The sequence below is a fragment of the Leptonychotes weddellii genome, chromosome 11 (genome assembly GCF_054177405.1).
Source record: "Leptonychotes weddellii isolate Sample4059 chromosome 11, ASM5417740v2, whole genome shotgun sequence".
NCBI lineage: Eukaryota > Metazoa > Chordata > Mammalia > Carnivora > Phocidae > Leptonychotes > Leptonychotes weddellii.
The window spans coordinates 7,381,332-7,398,700 of record NC_138379.1 but is presented as its reverse complement, the minus strand read 5'-3'; the positions used below and the strand labels follow the sequence as shown (position 1 = coordinate 7,398,700).

Below are 17,369 nucleotides of genomic sequence, written 5' to 3'. Positions count from 1 at the left end.
GGTGGCTGGCCTGGGGTTCTCCTTCCTGACCACCCAGCGCCCTCACCTTCCAGAAGGCTCACTTTTCCCTGATCTTCCCCTCAGTTACCCTCAGCCACAGAAGAAACTGGAAGATGAGACCCTGCCTAGTCATAGCCCATAGTGGAGGGGGTGGGGGGGGCGGGGTGATGGCAAGGACAAGGGGCCAGTTTAGAGCCCAGGCCAAGCAGAGCCCTTTGTTCTGGCTGGGGGGAGGGGGGTGCTGCCCCTAGACCTGGACCATAGCCCTGCAGGGAATCCAAGGCTCCTCCCCACCACATGAGCCTCACAGCTCGGTGTGGAAGTGTCTTTCCAGCCCCTGCCCCAGCCAGACCTCAGTCCCCTGCAAGGTGGCAAGGTATGGAGCCCAAACTGTGGCAAGGAGGGCCGCCTGAGTCCTTCAGAGACTGAGGGCAGGGCAGGGCAGGGCAGGGCAGGGCAGGGCGGGGGTGGGCAGGACCGCCTCCTCGGCAGCTAGGGGCCCAGGTTCCAGATTCCCCGTGCCGGCAGCCCCCAAGCTTGGGGAAGAAACAAGCCAGAGGCTCCAGTCCTAGGGGGCAGGAACCACGAGTCTAAAACGCCCGTGGTCGGCTACTCTCCCCCCCGCCCCACTCGCGTCCCCGCTGCCGGTGCACCTTTAACCCTAGGCCGCCGGGCTCACCGTGCGAGTGCTCCTCCTCGCTGCTGTCATCCTCCGAGTGGGGCTGTCCGCCGTTGGGCGCCGTCTTGGCCCGGCTGCGGGACAGGATCCCGGAGCCCGCGCTCGGCTTCTCCATCACCGAGGGCATTACCCCGCCCAGCTGCCCCGGGGGGCGCGGGAGCCTTCGGAGAGCCGCGGTGATTGCCGCGCTCGCCTCGGGTGCCGTGCCCGGCCCGGCCTGGAGAGGTCGCCACTGAGGCTACGAGAGGCAGGAGGTCAGCGTGGCTAGGGTCCGGCGGGGCGGGAGCCCTGCGGACAGCTCAGCGCTCTCCGCGACCCCCACGGGCGAGGGCGTCAGAAAAGTTTGTGCAGAAGTGGGGTACGCGGGGGATGAGCGCAAGGTCCGGTGCGGCTGGGGCGCGCTCGCTCTGGACGCTCCACGGGATTGGGGCTCCCCCGGAGAAGTCGGGGCACCCTGCCTTCGGGGCGCCCCGGAGCCCCAACGCCCTCCCGCCCACGCAGTTGAGCGGGCGGGCGCTGCGGCGCAAATGGCGCCCCCCGCGGGCTGCACGCCTCTCGGCTGCACCGGGATGCCCCAGTCCCCGGGCGGGGACCCCTGTCCCGACCAGACCCCTGCCTGCGACGGCAGGCGGCGGGGCCCCGGCGGTGGTGGTGGCGGCGGCGGCGGCGGCGGCGGCGGCGGGACGGCGCGCACGGCGCGTCGCGCAGGGCAGAGTTGCCGGGAGGCGGGCGGAGCGCAGCCGCGGGCGCCGCCTCGCACCCTCCCCGGCGCGCTCGCTCTCCCCGCCGCGCTCGGGCTGCTGCTCGCTCGCCCGCTCTCCGCCGCCGCTCGCTCCTCGCGCACACAATGAAGCTGCTGGCAGGGAAGTAGTGCCGGCTGCGGCCTCAGCACCCCTCCCCCAGCCGATGCCTCCGCCAGCTGAACATCTGGCCCTGGGGTGGGAGGGAGGGCCCGGGGGGCGGGGCCTGGGGGCCGGGGCTAGACCTCCAGGGGGTGGGGTCAGGACCAGGGTGGAGAGCGCTTCCCTCTGCGGGCCCCCGGGGCTCCGTGACTTGCCCCCGGGGGGAGACCCCCGCTGCCCCCAAGGAGTAGTCGGGGGTCAGCTCCACCCACGCGCACACCAGCCCCGCACACCAGTGGGCTCGGGTTACTGCCGCCTGCCCCGGGGGCCCTGAGGCCGCCTGCCCGCCCGCCCGGGTGGAGCCCAGCTTTTCCTTCCATTTCCCTTCCTGCCAAGGAACTCCCCGCCCCCCCCTTCCGCAAGGGGGACCCCCTCCCTCTTGCGCCCTTGGGGGCCAGAGCGGATGGGAGGCCGGACAGGCGAGGAATGAATTCCTCCAAGAGCTAGCTACTGGGCCCAAGCCTAGCTTCTGCTGCATCTGTGGGTTCCCAGGGGTCACCTCAGTTCCCTTTAACTGCTGCAGAATGCACCCCAAAACAGTAGCATAAGGGGCTGAGGGTTGGGGAGTGGGAGGTGTAGGGGAAGGTCTGGACTGCAGGGAGTGGGAGGAGCCGGGTCTCCTCCCCACTGGGTTCACTGTCACCCCAGCTGGGAGCAGCATCCCCCTCCCCCAGGACAAGCGCGGGCAGAGTGACAGACCGGGAAGCGGGTAGAGCGGCACAGACGGAGATGGGGGAGGGGGTGGGCAGAGACTTTCAAAGCCAGACCCAGCCACCCTGCCAGGCACACAAAGAGCCAGCGCACACACCGGCGGCGGCTCTGAGCCTGCGAGCTGCGCCCGTGCCCGTCCCCGCCGCCCGGGGCACGTGCTGCGGCGCACACAGGCCGGAGCCCCCGCGCGCCGCCCCTCCCACCCGGAGCCCCAGATTCCTAGACACACCTCCACCCGGGCACACCCCGCTGTGCCCAGACCGAGCCGAGCCTGCGCTAGCACCCTCCTCTCCCTTCCCTTCCTCGGCCACTCTGTAATCAGATTCCTAAATTTAGAAGCAACCCGGGGCCCAGCCAGGGATCCCCGCCCCCACCCGCTGCCTGCGGCCAGCCGGCCGGGGTCCTGCGGTCGGGCCACGACCCGGCTGGGGGCCGCCTGGTCCTGGGGGCTCCTGTGGGCGGCCGGGCAAGTCAGGCACGACCCCACCCGACTGCGGTGCTGTCGGGCCACATGGGGCCACCCAGCCCGCGGCCACGTTGCCCGCCACACCTCGGGCCAGACCTACGGAGCCTTTTTCCTCCTCTTAAATCATGGATTGGGCACCAAGCCCCAGGGTGGGGAGCTCTGGACAAAGGAGGAGAATGAATGGGCCAAGGGCAGGTCTGACCTAAGGGGGTCTGCTACAAGATGAAAAGAGGCTCCCAGCCTGACCCCTCCTGAGTGGCAAGGTGCCACCTCGCAGTGCCTAGCACCTCCACTCTCCTGGCTGGCAGGCAGCCAGCCCTGTGCACAGCCCTCTCATATGATGGAGTCTTCCATCTTGCCCACACCGGACCCCCAGTTAGGCAGGGCCTCAGTTGGACCCCCTATCCGCCCCCCCCCACCTTTGCCTTCCTTATGGGCTAATACCTAGCTCGGGTACAGGGCCCAGACCCTCACCCCCAGGCCTCAGCATCATGCTTATTTTGGCCTCCTTCCTCTAGGGTTGCCCCAGATACCCCCAGCCACTGGCGTCCCTCCTCTCAAGCCCCCCTCCCCGCCCCCACCCCTGTAAGAATCTCTTTCTGCTCCCACTTCTCCCTAGAGCCTGGAGCTCAGGACCAGAGAAAGATTCTGCTCTGGAGGTTAGGGGCAAGGAGGGGAGGTTTATTCCGTGGAGTTTGGGAGCGGGGGGAAGTCTCTAGGCCCTGGTGCGATGAAGCCTCCGCCTAGGAGGTGGGACATGACAAGGGAGAGGTATCCGAGGAGTTTGGGGGCAACTGTGGGGGCCACAGCGTCCAGAGAGGAGGCGTGGTCCTAGTGAGCAACTCCCTCCCCAAGGGGCAATGGCGCAGGGTTAAGAGGGGGAGGGGCAAGGCCCCACCCTCCCACCTGCTGCCTCTGCCCCCTCCCCAGCTGGCCCCCTCTTTTGTGCAAAGCCACACAAAGGACAAGGGGCCCCGGCCGGCCTGGCCATCTGCTCCCAGCCGCCTGAGGGCTCTTAAAGAGACAGCACCCCCTCCCTGCCGCCTGGGGGCTGCGGGGCGGGCTGGAGCCGCTGCTCCACAGGACCTGATCTCCGTGGAACCCCAAATCCCACCCGCTTTCCCCCCCGCTCCCCCAGCCTCCAGGTCAGGAATCATCCTCCCCCCACCCCAGGCCCAGGCCGCAGAGGTGCCACGTGGCCCGGAACCTGGGGGTGTGGGAGGGGAGGGACGGAGAGGCAGCCGGGGGACCAGCCCCTCCTCTCCTCCAGCCCTTAGGCGGCGGAGGGGCAGGCAAAGCTCGGTAGCGCGGCCCTAGAACTGGGGTCCCTCACCTCCCTGAGGCCACCTCTGAGCTTCGTGAGAGCCGCTGGTCTGTGGGAATCACCTCCCCGCCATCTTCACTGATGAGCTCCCACTCACCCTTCCTCGGGAAGGAGGACAGCGCCTCTTTTTGAGGGCTGAAGGCCAGGACGCAGCCCATTGCCGCGCAGCGACCCCATGATCGCGCAGCGACCCCATGATCGGGGCACCTTTATTTCCTGCATTTCCCAGTTGGAGAAACTGAGGCCTCGCTCAGCCCCGGCCCCCCCACCCCCACCCCACGGGCCTCCGAAAAGCCATCCGCCCTGTCTGAAGCCTGCCTTCCGCTCCTAGGCCAGATAAGACTCCTCACCCCTGAGATCCGCAGGGAAGCCAGACTGAATCCCAGCTTGGTGCTTCTGCCACACTGCTGAGGGACACAAGTTTACATTATTTGTGTGATTGTTTATTTCCTGTCTGTCTCCCTGCTGGGCTGTGGGCAGGGATTCTGTCCACTGTGCTCACTGTGTCCTCAGCACCTCGCATACAGTAGGCACTCAATATTTGCTGAATGAATAAGTGCCAGGAGCCCCCCAAAAGCGTCCTCTTCCCTGGGCTCCTCGGTCCTCTGCCTGTTGGGCATCTTGCCCCCTCCCTCCTCAAGGTGAGGCAGAAGGGACAAAGGTTGAACAGGGATGCTGGGAGAGAAAAGGAGGGTGACCTTGAGAGAGCCACCAGGCCTCCTCTCGCGTCTCCCTCCTCCCAAAGGTGGGGGCAGCTCCAGCCAATCCTGAACCCGCCGCTCTGCCAGACAGACTGGGACTGTCCCGAGCCCTGGCCCAGCAAGGCTGGCCGCTGTGGTGTGGTGCCTGGGACCCTGGCCAGGCCCTCGGTGGCCACAGCCAAGGGGCTAAGCTCGGGGAGGGAGGAAGGCAGGCGGGCGGGCCCTGGGGTGGGGGAGGGAGGTTGGCAGAATCTAAGCTGAAACCTGGCTGAGGTGTTGGGGGAGCTGAAGGGGAGGGGCTTCCCTGGACCGGAGGCCTGGGGGGTTGGGGGGGGCGGAGAGGGGGAGATGGAGTTGGGGAAATGGAAAAGATGGCCTACAGCATGGAAGGAGCTTGGGGGGCTCCTTCCCCTCAATCCTGCCCAGACAGGAATCCCATTCCTCTGGCTCCCTAAGCCCCCTGGGGCCCAGGGTGCTGGCCTCCCCCTGTCTGGGCCCAGTTCACTTTGGGAGTCTGGCCCACACACTCCCACCCAGGGTTGTGAAGAGCTGAGAGAAGGTGACAGAGGTGACAATCTGGTGCTTGGCACCGTCTCTGCACCGTGGCCGCGAGAGGAGGCAGGTAAAGGAGGTGAGGCCGACGCATCTGGAGTGGCGCTGGGGGAGGGCAGAGTGCAACGAGGCAGGAGGTCAGCAAGGAGACCCCAGGCTTCCTGACACCCACGCCGAGGAAATCTGACGCCCTGAGCAAAGCAGGAACTGGGGAGGAAGGGTCAGCAAGACCTTCATTCAGAGAGACACGAGAAGGCGACAGGAGCTCCCTGGACCCTCAAGGGGGCGGCTTCCAGACCCGGGAGCCAGCTCCGTTTCTCCGGAAGCCAGGAAGGGGGCCTCCCCTTGCCCTCACCTGGGCAACAGCCGGCGCCCTCTGGCGGTGACAGCATGGACCAAGGGGTCCCACCTCAGCCTGGCCACAAATGTCCCCCCAGGAAGGCACCCCGAGAAGCCCATTCTCCTGGGCTAAGTGTATGGGATCAAGCCCCCCCACCCCCGCCGCGGGCCATTTGGAGTTACTGAGCTTTAGATCCAATCCCCAGCAAGGCTCCTTGGCCCAGAGCCACCAGAATCTCCCAGAACAAAGTCAGGTGGAGCAGAAACCCTTAGAGAAATGGCAGAGGAGACAAGAACAGGGAAAGTGGGGCACCCGGGTGGCTCGTCTGCCTTCGGCTCAGGTCATGAACCTGGGGTCCTGGGACCAAGCCCCACATCGGTCTGCTTCTCCCTCTCCCTCTGCCTCTCCCCTGCTCATGCTCTCTTTCTCTTTGAATCTCTGTTTCAAATGAATAAATAAAATCTTCAAAAAAAAAAGGACGGGCAAAGTGCAGGAGCAGTGCAGATCTGGGGTGAGCCCTGGCTCTGCTTCTCACTTGCTGTGTGGCCTGAGGGGAGATGATTGGCCCCTCTGAGCCCCCAGGCACCACACGTCCATCTCTCAAAGAGAACAATAATTCTGGTATCTGATTATTGGGAGGATCCAACATCATCTCAGATGATTACAGACGGACTGTAATCAGAGCCTCCATCAATGCTGGTTTCCCTCGGAAGTAAGGGTCCTCTCGAGCACCCCTCCAGCAGGACTGGAAATCCCCACTCTGCTCTCTGAAGGGGCCCCTGCTCTGTGGACTGCCTGAAGGCCATTGCCCCCCAGGGCTCCTGGATCTGACCTCTAGAGCTAAAAACTCTTCCTCTGTGACCTCTGACACCTGACATCCTCCCTTCAGACTCCTCCACCAACCACTCCAGATTCCTGCCTTCAGTCTGATCTAATTCATGCACACACAGCTGGATACAGATTTTATTTTTAAGATTTTAAATTATTTTTATTTTATTTTATTTTTTTTAGAAAGAGTGGGGTGGGGGGCAGAGGGAGAGAGAGAATCCTAAGCAGGCGCCATACCCAGAGTGGAGCCCGACACGGGGCTCAATCTCACAACCCCAAGATAGTGACCCAAGCCAAAATCAAGAGTGGGATGCTTAACCGACTGAGCCACCCAGGCGCCCCAAGATTTTTTTTATCTTTAAGCAATCTCTACACCCAAAGTGGGGCTCGAACCCACAACCCCAAGATCAAGAGTCCCATGCTCTTCCAACTGAGCTGGCCAGGTACCCCTCTGGATACAGATTCTTAACTTCTGCTCGTATCATGGCCCACTCCTGCTCAATAACCTTCCATGGTTCCCAGTTGCCTTCCAGGCAAAGTTGGAACTTCTCTCCCAGCCCAGGACTCGAGAGCCTTCTAGCTTGTTTCTGATCCAGCCAAGCAGGTCTGCTCACCATCTGCTGAGCCCTATCTGGTGCCCCAGGTGCCCCATCCACCTTGCAAATGCTAGCCCAGCCCACCTATTTGCATGCCCTAAGCCCGGCCCCTCCCTTGAGACCGCTGGCTCCTGCAAGCAAGTTGGCTCTGACCCGGCACATGTAGGGCCCCTGACCTGGCAGCCAGCACCCTTCCTGCCCCTCCACCATGCTCCTCCTCCACCACCCCATCTGCTGCATGGCTCTTAGCACACGACCTCGCCTCCCACTTCCAGAAAGAATTGAGGCCACCTGGGAGGAGCCCTCTCCAAGGCCTGCCCCCACACCCAGGGCTTCAGTTCTTTCCCTCTCCCAGATGTACCTGCACCTTCTCTCTTCAAGGCCAACTCACTCCCAGGCTCCGGCCACTCCCCCTCCACTAATGTGCGCACAGGCCCTCCTGAGTCCTTGATCCTCAGGTACCTCTCCTCCCTCACTACTGTCTTGTCCCTCCGAATGTCAACCTACTTAAGTCCTTCATTCCTAAGACCTCCCACCCCCCACATACACCAGCACACCAACAACACGCACCCCTCCATCTCATGTTTACCTTCGGCTGCCCCTTTCAGCTAAGCCACCGCTGCCTTCTCTCTCTCTCTCTCTCTCTTAAAGCTGGGCATCTTAAAAGAGTTGTTCAGAGCCTTTATCCTTGTCTTCACCTCCCACTCACTCCCCAACCCACTGCAGTGCCGATTCACCCCCCGCCACTCCGCAGAGACTGTTCTTGCCAAGGTCACCAGGGCTGTTATCTCTAAACGCAAAGGACCTTTGGCAGGCACGGTCTCCCTCCCTGTCTAAGCAGGACTGGACAGAGAGGGCCATCCCACTCTGGACATGAGCTCCCCGCGGGCTCCCCTTCTGCCTGCCTCCTAACCCTCACTGTCGATGCTTCAGGCGCAGTCCACATCCTTAACTTCCGGGCTATGGACTCTCCAGCCTCCATCTCTAGCCCAGACCCCCTTCCCAGGCTCTGGACTGCCGTATCCAACCAACTGCCTTCTGGACATCTGCCGTCAGTTATCTCACGCACCTCGTGCTCATCCTGTCCAAAACAGATCTCACCCTCTTGACCAGCCATTTGCATTGTCGGCCCCCGCCCACTTCCCTTTCCCACCCTTACCCAAAGTAGAAACAGAGAAGTTGCCCTGCAAGCCTCTCTCTGCTTCACTTCCAAGTCCAACCGGCTCCAATTTCTCTCAATCCCCTCCCCCGCGGCCACGCCCCCACCCCGTCACTGAACCAGCCTCCCAGCTGGCCTCCTTGCCTCCTCTCCTGCTCCCCTCTAATCTACTCTTTATTCAACAGCCAAGGTGATCTTTCTCAAATCCAATCTTATCAAGTCAGTCCTCTGCCTCTCGTTACCCTTGGCTTAAGTTCCAGCTCCTGAGCATGATGTATCTCCTTCAAAATCTGACCTCCTGGGGCCCCTGGCTGGCTCAGTCGGTGGAGCGTGCAACTCTTAATCTCGGGGTTGTAAGTTCGAGTCCCACGTTGGGTGTAGAGATTACTTAAAAGATAAAATATTTACAAAAAGAAAAATCTGACCTGCTGACATCCATTCCCACTTTGCCTTTCTCTTTTGAGGATCCATACGGTGCTGTTGATCCCCAGTGTCAGCCTTTCCCAAGGCCCTGGACACCATGATTGATTGAGAAAGGGGACTGGCAGCCCAATTAGCACATTGCAAATATGGGACAAAGGCCAGGAAGCTGAGCCAGGAGTGTTGGCTGCCATCTTTGATCACCAAGGGAAGCCAACACTGTGGAGGGAAGCCACCACGAAGAGAGGGGGAAAAAACCTGATTTCTCAGTGACATCGTTGAGCTGCTGGATCAACTCACCTGAAGCCACCGAACCTCTGAAGTTTTAGTCATACGAGTCAATACATTCTCTTGATCGAGCCTGGCTGGTTTCAGTTTTCTGTCACTTGCATCCAGAGCCTCTGAAACAGCACATCTGTCAACACTAGCCCACTGGAACTTATGCTTTAGTCGTGTTCAACGACCTGCAATTCTTTTGGAGTCTTCATACATGTGGTTCCTCATACCTGACATGCTGCTCTCCTTTTCCTTGTTGACCAATTCTCTCAGTTTGAGCAAAGTGAAGCTCTGGTATCACCTTGTCAAGGACATCTGCCTCCTCCCCATCTCAATACTGATAGCTCGCTAATGTCACCACCTACCCGCTTACCTGTCTGTTCTCTCCCTGAGGCTGTGAGCTCAGAGAGGACGGGGCATCTGTCTTACTCACCCACGCATCCCCAGCTCCTCACACAGCTCCACGCCAGCCAGCACACTGCCAACAGCTGCTCAGGGAACCAGCTCAGGTCTCCCAAGCACCGTTTCCTCAGGGGAGCCCTCCTGACTGCCGCAGCCCCTCTCACTCCACAGGTCCTGGGAAATCACTTCCGCCAAATCTTCCCTGATTTTGCTGCTGTGTTGGGAGCTCCTCGTAGGCAAAGACTTACAAAACAATAGGAGCAAGAGCCAACTTCTTATAATAATACAACAGCCAACTTCTTTGATTACCCGTTATTTGTTCACAGCTATGTGCCCAGATCCTAGATTGATACAGGTGCGTAGGACGCCCGGGTGGCTCAGTCGTTGGGCGTCTGCCTTCTGCTCAGGTCATGGTCCCAGGGTCCTGGGATGGAGCCCCTGCTCAGCAGGAAGCCTGCTTCTCCCTCTCCCACTCCCCCTGCTTGTGTTCCCTCTCTCGCTGTGTCTCTCTGTCAAATAAATGGATAGAATCTTAAAAAAAAAAAGTGCGTAGTAGATGCTCGACAGCTATTCGTTGAATAAATTAGCAAATGAATAAACAAATGGATGCTTATAGGTACCAGCCCCTGTGTGCGAAATGCCTTACCTAGTTTTTCTCACGTTCCCCCACAGTAGCCCCATGAGGTAGGTATTCTAGTAATCCTCATTTTTTTAAAAGACTTTATTTATTTATTTGACACAGAGAGAGAGAGCACAAGCAGGGGGAGCGGCAGGCAGAGGGAGAAGGAGAAGCAGGCTCCCCACTAAGCAAGGACCCCGAGTGGGGGCTTAATCCCAGGACCCTGGGATCATGACCCGAGCCAAAGGCAGACGCCCAACCGACTGAGCCACCCAGGCACCCCTAGAAATCTTCATTTTACAGGTGAGGAACTGAGGCTTCCGAAGACGCCCTGCCTAAGATCACGAAACTTGCAAGTCCCAGAGCTGGGACTGACCTCAAGCCAGCGGGTGCCAGGGCCCTGTTTTCATATCCCTGTGTCCGCATCCTTTCAGTTAAGATGCGTGTGCCTGTTTCTCCTGTAAAGGAGGAATAGCCTTTTAATGGTGGTGTGGAGGTCGGTGGTCGCCACTAACAGCTTCATGGTCATCAAGCCCCAGGTGCTTCTCATCTCTCGGCTCTGCCTCGTCCCTGCGTCAGGTTTCCCCTCATGATCACTGGGCAGCTGCAGTTGCTCCGAGCATCCCACCCTTGGAGGACAATTTCCAGAGTAGGACGGTCACAGGGCCAGCGTTTTCTCCTTGGCATCTTTATCAGGGAGAAAACCCTTTTCCAGGGATCCCTGAGCAGGCCCATGCTTCTTAAACCAATCCCTGGCAAAGGATTCCAATGCTTGGATTAGACCGATCATGTTTGTGCTCCAGCAAAAATGCCATGACATCCAGGGGTCTCCACCCATTACCTGAGCAGAGTTGGGGCTCTGTTAGCAAGGGAGCAGGAGGCGTCGCTGTTGAGTAGAGAGGCCATCTCCACCCCATCCTACGCCTGCTGCCTACCCCGTCCCCCTGACACAGCACCCTCTCTATTACAGCGTTCAAATATGTTGGCTGAACTCCAAGCAAAAGGAAGGGGGGCAGATTTTCTGTCCTGGCAAACATGGCCTCTGGACCTGAAGTCATGGCCCCCAGGTACCCACCTTTCCTAAGATGAGAACCACCAAAGAGGGCTGTGGCTCCTGAGGGAAAGCAGGCTCATGGGGCCCAATGGTGAGTCTGCGGGGACAGATAGCCTGGAACAGGCAGACAAGTGGTGGTTTATGAACTGTTGTAGTTAGATGTATCCAGTCATTCATTCAACAAGTGTTTATTGGCCATTGTCTCCTCCTCCTCGAAGTCTGTATTGGTGGGCAGGCTGCCTGGAGACGGCTGATGAGGAGACTCGGCATCCTGTGCTTCAGCAGAAAGGATGCCAAGAGGGATTAGTAATGTCTGCCTTGAGCACAAAATGGGTGGGGGGTGGGGGGAGGCAGAGAGAAAGAAAGAGGCTAGGAAACAGAGTGAATTACGGGCAGAAAGACCTTGGCCCTAAATACAGGGTCCTGGTGTGTTATAGACTGAATTGTGCCTTCCCAAAAATTCATGTGTTGAAGTCCTAATCCCTAGTACCTCAGAATGCGACCTTATTTGGAGATAGGGTCTTTACAGAAGCAATCAAATTAAAGTGTGGTCCTTAGGGTGGGTCTTAGTTCAATATGACTGATGTTCTTGTAAGAAGGGGACATCTGGACACAGAAAGCCATATAAGGAGAATGCCATGTGAACATGAGGAATGCCAAAGCTTCTGTGAGTCAGAATCTCAGGAGTGATTTCACTGGGTGATTCTGCCTTGGCGTCTCTCATGGGTCTGCCATCAAGATGTTGGTGGGGGCTTCAGCCATCTGAAGTCTTGACTAGTGTGGGACAACCATCTTCCAAAATGGCTCACTCACTTGGTTAGCAAGTTGGGGCCAGCTGTTGGTGAAAAACCCCAGTTCTCCCCCATAGGGACTTCTCCATGGTGCTTCCTGTGCCTCGTGAAAGCATGGCAGCTGGCTTCCCACCCCATCCTCCCCCACCCTGTGCCCAGCCCCTGCCCTGAGGGAGCAATCCTAGAGACTCCCGCAGAAGTTTGGTCTCAAGTTTCATCACCTGGTCTTGGGAATTCCACGCCGTCACTTCTACAGTATTTTATTGTCACCTAAGTCAGCCCTCGTTACTGTGGGAAGGGACTGGATAAGGGCATAAAGGCCAGGAGGTAAGGATCACTGGGGCCATTTTGCTAGCGGGCTGCCACAGGCTGGACAAGAGCTCTGGTATCGTAGAGGGTTCTGGGGGCAAGAGTCATGAAAAGTCTGACAGAGGGAGCTCGGGAAAGATGGAGTCCAAGGAGCATATTCGTTTCCCAGGATTGTTCGAACAACGTACGCCAAACTGGATGGCTTAAAATAATAGCAAATTAATTTTCTCACAGCTCTGGAGGCCGGAAGTCCAAAGACAAGGTGTTGGGAGGGATGATTCCTTTTAGAGGCGATGAGGTTGCATCCTTTCCATGATGGCTCCTGGAAATCCTGGGCATTCCTTGGCTTGTAGCCACATCATTACAATCTCTGCCTGCCTGTCTTCATATGACCACCTACCCGGTGTGTGTCTCAAATCTCTCTCTCCTTCCTCATATAAGGATCCAGTCATTTGGGCACCTGGGTGGCCCAGTCAGTTGAGCATCTACCTTCGACTCAGGCCATGATCCCAGGGTCCTGGGATTGAGCCCCGCATCGGGCTCCCTGCTCAGCGGGGAGCCTGCTTCTCCCTTTCCCTCTGTCCCCTACTTGTGCTTACTCTCTCTAGTGTTCTCTCTCTCTCTCAAATAAATAAATACAATCTTAAAAAAAAAAAAAGGATACCAGTCATTGGATTTAGAGCCAACCCTAAATCCAGGATGACCTCATTCTGAGGCCCCTAACCTAATTACATCTGCAACGACCCTATTTCCAAATAAGGTCACATGCACAGGTACCAGGCGTTGGCTTAAACATATCTTTTGGGGGTGCCTGTGTAGCTCAGTCTGTTAAGCATCTGCCTTGGGCTCAGGTCATGATCCCGGGGTCCTGGGATCGAGCCCCGCATCGGGCTCCCCTGCTCACTGGGGAGTCTGCTTCTCCCTCTGACCCTCCCCGCCTCGTGCTCTCTCTCTCTCTCTCTCAAATAAATAAAATCTTAAAAAAAACCATGTATTTTGGGGGACACTATTCAACCCATTACAGGAGGCATCTCTGTGGAGGGGCTGGTTGAGGCCATGACCTACTGTTGCCATCTGCTTTGGCTCGGGCATCACCCCCAGGGAGCCTGCTGCCTTTCCTTTGTGCCCCCCGTCACCTGAGCCCACTACCTTCACCGCCGCCGTCACCCCTGAGCACATACGCCACGTCAGGCACCAAGCTGGGCCCTAGGGGTACAGCAGTTAGGGTTGCCAAGTGTAGTATACAAAAATACGGGACACCCAGGGGGAGAGATGAAAACAAAAAATACAGGCCCCCCAGGGAAATCTGAATCTCAGATAGTGAGTTGAAGTTTATCCCCTGTATTGTGTTTGGCAACCGTAATGGCGGTGGAAGAGAGAAGCGCAGCCCCTAGCTACAGGAAACCCACGGTCTTAGGGGGGAGCTGGTGACCGCGAGGGGCCCCGATGCTGTGAGAAGGAGAACAGGCATGGGGAGACCCCCAAGGAAGGGCGCCCAGGCTATGCCAGTAAGAGTGAGAGAAGGCTTCCAACAGCTAAGCTAGGACCCTAGGGGTGAGGACCAAAGATGGTTTCTGGTGAAGGGAACAGCAGGGCCAGAGTCTTGGCAAGGAGAGGGGACCCCGGCCAGGTGGGCAGGGGCCAAACATGCAGCCCCCTGAAACCGCTAATGGAGGACCTCAGAATGCTTCACTGGCCTGACCAGATGTGCATTTTATTTATTTGTTTATTTATTTATTTAAAGATTTTATTTATTTATTTGACAGAGAGAGAGACACAGCGAGAGAAGGAACACAAGCAGGGGGAGTGGGAGAGGGAGAAGCAGGCCTCCCGTGGAGCAGGGAGCCCGACACGGGGCTCGATCCCAGGACCCGGGGATCATGACCTGAGACACCTAACCACTGAACCACCCAGGTGCCCCCAGATGTCCATTTTAGAAACGGGGGGCTGCGTGGTATCACAAAGGCCAAGGAAAGAACGGTATTTCAAGGAAGAAGAAGGGAATGACAGACGTTGCAGGGAGGTCCAGAAAGATAGGGACCGAGGCCTGTCCATTGGCAAACTGCTGGAAGCATTGGGGAGAGGCTTCTGTGGGGCAGTAGGAATAGAAGGCTACCTGCTAAGGCAGAGCCTTGAGGAGGGAGCAGTGTGAGAAGCAAGAAGATAGAGATAAGGGAGGACATTTTTTCCAAAGGTTTTTGAGTAGGGAGAGCATCCTGAAGGCAGGAGAGAGCTGGATTGAGGAAGGCTGGGGGAGGGAAGGGAGGGACCCTGAGGGGATGAGGCCCAGGCAGGTCTGGCCCTGCAGGAGGCTCAGCTCCCCAGGTGGCAGGAAGGGGAGGGTGGAGGCACATTCAGATTCTTTTTGGGAAATCCAGGGACTCTCCCCTACCAGCTGATGACACTCTATAAAGTTGGCCTTGCCCAGCTGTGCTGTGACCCAGCGGCCCCTGGTGTTGTCTCCCGAGAGACTGTTCGTAGTACAGAAGGCAACACAGAGCACATGCAATCTCCTTGCCTCCATTGGGCAAACGAATAATTAATTAGTTGGGAGCAGTGGAGGGCCATAGGGCAAGGGGAGGGCAAAGCATAGTGTTTTGGGGAGTGGCTGTCTTGGGAGGACCTGGAGGAAGAAGGGTCCTGGACACAGGCAGGAGGGGTGCAGGGCCTGGGAGAGGGGAGCAGACAGTGGCCCTGTGCAGAGGCGTGTGAGAGGAGAGCGGGAAAGTTGCCCGGGAGTGGCTTATGAGACTGTGTAGACATCCTGGTCTAAAGGGGCAGAGGTTTGTCAGGGAGGGGAGGCAGGAAGGGGTAGAAATGGGGTGGGGAGATGAACTTTTGTACCTCGCGAGGGAATTCCTTTCTCCTGCCCCAGGCCATGCCAGGTGCCTTCCTGCAGCCCATCTCATTTGATCTCCTATAATTCTCCCAACCTGCCTGGGAGAACATGAGACTGTGAGGAAAATGATTGCTGTGGGTCGTCTCACTGTAGAAATAAGGAACCTGAGTCTCTTATTCTTGAGGCACTTGACCTAAAGTCACAAAGCTCCTATGTAGCCGAGAGAGAGTTTAAACCCAGGCTGGTCTGACTCCAAAGCAGGCTCAGTCCACCCCCAAAGGGAACCAAGGAAGCCCCTAGCAAAGAAGAGCCCATAATCAGGGGGAAGGATACTGATGTAGGGCAGGGATAGGGCATTGGACCTTCTCAGGCCTCTCAGGGGCCCAGATGATGTCACCTGCCCAAGGGACTGCTGGGCTCACCTCCCAGGCTTTGTCAGGTGTCCAGCAAATTCCAGCAGCCAGGGGGAGGGCAGACCCAAGAGTGAGGAGTGGTAGAAGAGACAGGGCACAAGGCAATCGTGATGGCAGGTATCTGTTCCCCAAAACAGCTGACCTTGAAGTTCAAAGTGGGTAAGGAGACAAGGGAAGCCGAAACAGGGTGGGGACTGCTCTGGAGTGGGGGTTGAGCCCGATTCCCACCTTGCCCCTCCTCCCTCTGTAAACACCCTGGCCCACTCCTTCATGCTTCCCTGGCTCTGCAAATACTGTTCCCTCCCCCTGGAATCTCCTTGCCTCCTCCTCCTTCAAGGGCAGGTTCACACGTCCCCCTCTTCCCACCTTTTCCACCCTCCTCCCACCCTTAGCTCCCTCTTCTGGTCCCCAGACTACTAGCAAGCAGGTTTTTCCTTTTCCTTTTCCTTTCCTTTCCTTCCTTCCCTCTCTCCCTTTCTCTTTCTTTCTTTTTTTCTTCCTTTCTCTTTCTTTCTAGTTTTTAGTAATCTCTACACCCAACGTGGGGCTGGAACTCATGACCCTGAGATCAAGAGTCACATGCTTTTCAGAGAGCCAGCCAGGCGCCCCTAGCAAGCAGATTTTCTGATCGAGGAATAGGGTGCCAGCTGAAAGATTCATTCATGCCAGTCTACCTACATTCCTCTGCAGGATCATCCAGCTTGAAATACCATCACACGCTGGCAGCGCTGAAATTTGTGTCTCCTGCCTGGACTTCTCCCTGCTGAGTTCCAGACGCTGATCACTCCACATCTCTATGTGAACATACAAAAGACATCTTAAACCTGACATAGTCAAAACCGAATTCCTGATCTTCCCCAGCCCCGCCCTCATCTTGCTCCTTCCAAAGTTGCCTGCGTCTCCGTTGAAGACTCTCCACTTCTCCCGTAGCACAAGGTAAAAACCTTGAAAGGGGGGCACCTGTGTGGCTCAGTTGGTTAAGCGTCTGCCTTCGGCTCAGGTCCTGATACCAGGGTCCTGGGATCCAGCCCCAGGTTGGGCTCCTTACTCAGTGGGAAGACTGCTTCTCCCTCTTCCTCTGCCCACCCTACCCCCCCACCTCATGCTCTCTCTCTCGCTCTCAAATAAATAAATAAAATCTTATTTGTTTTTAAGATTTTATTTATTCACTTGAGACACCGAGAGAGAGAGAGAGAGAGAGAGCACGAGCAGGGGGAGAGGCAGAGGGAGAGGGAGAAGCAGGCTCCCCGCCGAGCCAGGAGCCCGATATGGGGCTCAATCCCAGGACCCTGGGATCACGACCCGAGCCAAAGGCAGACGCCCAACCATCTGAGCCACCCAGGCGCCCCTATAAATAAAATCTTTAAAAAACAAACAAAAGGGGCGCCTGGGTGGCTCAGTTGGTTAAGCAACTGCCTTCGGCTCAGGTCATGATCCTGGAGTTCCAGGATCGAGTCCCACATCGGGCTTCCTGCTCAGCAAGGAGTCTGCTTCTCCCTCTGACCCTCCTCTCTCTCATGCTCTCTGTCTCTCATTCTCTCGCTCTCAAAAATAAAAATAAATAAATAAATAAAAAACAAACAAAAAACCTTGAAAGGTATCTTACTCTTCTCTTTCCCTCACATCCTACACCCAGTCCACCAGCAAGGCCTATTGGTTCTACCTTCGATACACACCAGGCCCTGACTGCTTCTTCCACTTCCAGCGCTGTCCACCTGCTACAAGCTTAATTGCTCTCGCCTTGACCGGAGCAGTGGCCTCTGCAAAGGCCCTCCTGTGACCTTGCCCCTACACTCCCTTCCCAACCCAGCAGTCAGGTGGTCCTATGAGCACAAAAGCCACTCCATGGCTCCTCCACTCAGACCCTCCAGTGGTGTCCCAGCTCCCTCTAGTCCCAAAGTCTTTCAAAACCTCTAAGCCCTAGGGCACCTGGCTGGCTCAGTTGGTAGAACACGTGACTCTTGATCTCAGGGTTGTGAGTTCAAGCC

At 57.8% G+C, this 17,369-nt stretch overlaps 1 protein-coding gene across 1 annotated transcript in view; it reads right to left on the bottom strand.

Annotated features, from left to right (window-relative positions):
- Positions 1-6,826: 6,826 nt before the first annotated feature.
- MACROD1 (mono-ADP ribosylhydrolase 1) overlaps positions 6,827-17,369 on the bottom strand; it is a 194,813-nt gene continuing 184,270 nt past the window's right edge. The window contains exon 10 of the mRNA XM_081797938.1: positions 6,827-6,848. The gene's annotated coding sequence lies outside the window, so the exon portion shown is untranslated. The remainder of the gene's footprint in view (positions 6,849-17,369) is intronic.